The sequence below is a fragment of the Asparagus officinalis genome, chromosome 2 (genome assembly GCF_001876935.1).
Source record: "Asparagus officinalis chromosome 2, Aspof.V1, whole genome shotgun sequence".
NCBI lineage: Eukaryota > Viridiplantae > Streptophyta > Magnoliopsida > Asparagales > Asparagaceae > Asparagus > Asparagus officinalis.
The window spans coordinates 42,595,261-42,599,841 of NC_033795.1; the positions used below are offsets into that span (position 1 = coordinate 42,595,261).

The 4,581-nt window shown below is 32.5% G+C and overlaps 1 long non-coding RNA gene across 1 annotated transcript; it reads right to left on the reverse strand.

Annotated features, from left to right (window-relative positions):
• On the reverse strand, positions 2,204-4,024 carry LOC109830718. Its single transcript, XR_002244401.1, has 2 exons — positions 3,591-4,024; positions 2,204-2,678 (listed from the first exon to the last, which is right to left on the reverse strand). It is a non-coding gene; the product is annotated as an uncharacterized LOC109830718 (long non-coding RNA).

The window sequence follows — 4,581 nt, forward strand, 5'->3', positions numbered from 1 at the left end:
ACATGACTAATTCAGCTTGCCATCTAGCAAAGATTTGCTTAGAAACTAGATTTTTCACATCCTTTTCAATAATGCTCTTTGCAGAACTACAATCTATTCTTAATAAGAATTCTTGATTTAAAATATCATCTCTGAATTTAGAGAAACATTTTATGATGGATAACATTTCTTTTTTAATTGTAGAATAATTAAATTGGGCTTTATCCCATTTACCAGAGGTAAAATAAACTAATTGTTTTTTATTGGTTTGGGGGTCAACTTGTTTTAATATACCACCATAACCAATGTTAGATGCATCGGTTTCAACTATTTTGAACCAATGAATATTAGCAAGATGAATACATGGTAAATTTTTAACTTTAAGTTTAATTTTTCTTACAGCAGCAGTATGTTGTTGAGTCCAAGGCTTCACATTCTTTTTAAGCCTATCATATAAAAGGACTGTATCTTTTGCCAGATCTTTATAATAATCTGTAACATAATTTAATGCTCCTAAAAATCTTTGTAACTGTTTGATATCAGTTATCTCATCGGAAAATTTAGAAGCAAATTCTATACTTCTATCAATAGGAATAGTAGTTTCTTTTTCTATATTGTGACCCAGAAATCTAATCTGAGTTTGAAATAATTATATTTTGGGGGCAGATATAGCTAACCCATTTTTAATAGCTAAGTTTCTAAAAAATTCTAAATGCTTAACATGTTGATCAAAATTATGAGAAAATATCAAAATGTCATCTATATATGACAATATAAAATCCGTATAAGGAATAAATATGTCATTCATTATATATAGAAATTCAGAAGGGGCATTTTTAAGCCCAAATGACATAACATTCCATTCATAATGTCCAAATGGGACAACAAAGGCAGTTTTATATTTATCTTTTTCTTCTATTTGAATCTGCCAATACCCTAATTTTAAATCAAATTTTGAAAAGATTTTTACATTAGTAATGCGATTTAACAAATCCCTTTTATTAAGAATTGGATATCTGATCCATTTAAGGACAGAATTTAAGGGTTTATAGTTTATAACTAATCGAGGAACTCCTCATTCTCTTTCACCTGCATTATTCACATAAAACGCAGTACAGCTCTAAGGAGAATATGATTTCCTTATTAACTTTTTCTCTATAAGAGTTTGTATTTCATTTTTACATAAATCAAGGTATTCTTGATTCATTTGGCATGGACGAGATTTAGTAGGAATATTTTTCTCGTTGAATCTCTCTATATAGGGTAAAGAAACAATATGTTGTTTTTTATTCCAAAAGGCATTTGGAACATCACTACAGACAGTGAGTTTAAATTTATTTTCGATTTGACTTATTAAGTCTTTTTGTTTTTTAATTTGTTCTTAAACTTGAATAAATACTACTTCTTCTTTAAGAAAATTTATTTGATTTTCTTTTAAAATGATATTTTTGACTTTATTTAACATTTTAGTTTGAGGATCAGTAATAAATTCAAATATAATTTCTTTATCCTCATATGTAGCTCGAATGCCATTAGTGTCAATTTGGCTAATAGGCATAATAGTATGCAGAAATGGAGTTCCCAGAATTATATGTTGAGATAAATTTTTAACTAAAATACAGGGAGTTTGTATACAAGTCCTTTGCACACATATATGTGCTTGTGGTAATTTATATTTTACTTCTAATTGATTACCATTGGCACTACTTAAAGTCTGAGTAGTTTTATCAAAGAATTTTGAAGGGATTATGCCTACATTTATGCAGTTTAGATCTACACCACTATCAACCAGAGCTATAAGGTCTGATATATACATTTGATCTGCAACTACTAAAGTAATTCTTAGGGGGGTTATTCATTGGGGTAATTTGGGGTAAATTGGGGTAAATTGTTCCAATGAGGTAATTTTATCCAATGGGATAATTGAGTGGGATAAAGTGGGCTAAAATGGGGTAATGAGACAATTTGAGTGGGACAATTTTAGTATGACATCTTTTTATAATATTATATTTATAGCTCAATTAAATTCAAGTTTAGCTTGATATAACATCAAATGATTAAATAAATAATAGTTATAATATAAAATAATATTAATGCAATTTTATAAAATAAATAATAGTTTAACTTGATATTTTATTGAAGAAAAGACAATTTTACATGTTTTACATATTTTATCTTCCTCAGCAATTAATACTGCATAATGGATATATAATTATGGGGAATCTTCAATAAAATATCCAACACTTTTCACAATCACAATAGATAATGTATGTATACACTGAATCAGACATGGCATCTTCATACACATTACACACACATACATATACATATTCTCCTTTCCACCTTATAATGGTCATCTTTATTATGTGTGCATATATTTGTACTAATAATATGCAAGATACACTGCATAACAGTTTTCACCTAGCAGAAACTTAAACAAAGGAAACTGTTGTCGTCGATGCATTTCCATCAGAACTGCCATCGACACCAGTGAAGGTAGGCTTCATGGGATGTAGAAGAGGCCTGCTTTCACTCAGGAGACATACAACTACCTCAGTCATTGTCGACCTCAAAGAAACTGTCGACTGAGTGCACAATAGAGCTATTTGTATTATTCTCATTACTTCATCTCTATTATATGTATCGAAACACATGGATTCATCGACTAGCATGATTGAATCACCACGCTCGTGTAACCCCTGTACAAATATCACAGTTTATATAAGAATAATGTGACATTAGCAATTATCAAATAGGAAAAGAGTGATGTGGAATATACTTATTGTCTGTAAATAGTTTTATGACTAATTAAACATAATAACTCTCTTTTTGCTCTCAGTTATCTAAACTCTATTGATTTGTTGAAAATTAGTGCCATGGTGCATTCTAGATAACGAAAAGGTTGCATGTCATTCATCTGCTAGGATAGATATCCAATCATGAATCTCCAAACATTGTAGCATTTATTCTGCTACGATAGATATCCAATAATGAATCTCCAAACATATAAATTGAAAACTAAAGTCAAGACAGATAGGCAGAAGGGAATTGTGGTTATTTGCTGTTATGTCCTAATCATATACCAGCTTATAGTGACAAATTCCCAAACATTCATACATATTAGAAGTGTTAATGACAAACTAAACCAAAGATATTATTAAAAATTTAACTCACTGCAGTCTCTTGGATTATTATATCACAGGATTATCATGAGTTAAGTTAACCCTGGAATAAAACAAGCTCCTAACCCAAACATAGCCCAAAGTGTAAATCCAGCTATCATTCTCAAATAACTTGTTGCTAACCAATTATTGAAACAAAAGGTCTATTTCAGTCGTAATTTTGAACGAATCCAAAATCTTGTGTGCAAATTGATATATTCCAATTTAAATTGCCAGGTGAAATTCAAAGCACAAATTGATATACCCTGATTCAAATTGCTAGGCCAGGTGAAATTCAAAGCAAGTAGGAAAAGCTATATAACAGAAATTTATTCACTGCATAATCATTACCACATCAACTATGTCTGTACTTGAAATCAAGTAAACCAAATAAATCATAAACTCTATGTGAAGCCCTAACCCTAATCTGGATGAAGAAGAGGATCTTACTTGAATTGGCCATAGAAATCTCGTTCACTTCATTAGGATCGAGCCAAACTTTGCCCTTTCCACACTTGAGAACGCTCGAGGCGAGCCTCTTCTGGAGCTTCAGCGAAACCATCGTCCCCTTCTCTTAATCGTTCTCTTGCTTCTGCTCTTCCACTGAGAGCTTGTGAGATGCGGCGGTAGCTAGGGTTTCAAGCTTGTGAGAGCGGGTATTCGAGCTCAAGAACGACGTCGTCAGGGTCGGCGAACGGCGGTGGACGATCTAGAGACAGCGCCGCATGATCTCGAGGCGGAGAGAGGAGGCGGAGGAGGCGGCCGACGAGCTCGAGAACGGCGCCGCATGAGCTCGAGGCGGAGAGAGGAGGTCGGATCTGGGGTATTTGCGTCGGCTCTAATTAGGGGAATTTGGTTCCAGCAAATGTTTTGGGGGTAAAATTTGGGGGTGGGGCTGCCAATTGCTTTTATAGGTGGGATAATTTGGGGGAAAGTGGGGTATTTGTCCCATATTTACCCCCAACAAACCAATAACACCACATAGATTACCCCAGTTCCAATTACCCTAATGAATAAACACCAAACATTATTGTTCTAAAAATTACCCCATTATCCCAATAATTACCCCAATGAATAACCCCACCCCCCCTTCCCCTTATATACCACTTTTGAGAGGTAACTTGTTGCAATATTTACAAGAGAGCATTATTTTCATTTTCATTTTCACTCTGTTCATTTTGTTGAACTATATTTTTATTACTTTCATTATCTTCATCAAGTCGTGAGAGAATATATTTATTCTCTTGTTTTAATTCTTTTACTTCCTTTTTTAATTCTTGTATCTCTTTATTAATAGATGATAACGATATATCTTTAGAAGTAGATGCAATATTTTGCCTTCTTCTCTGTACCTCAGAGAATTTAAAAACATTATCTATTTTTGGACTTTTTCTGTATTTACCAAAGTTTTAAGTAATTCATTTTTTATGTCTGGAGCTAT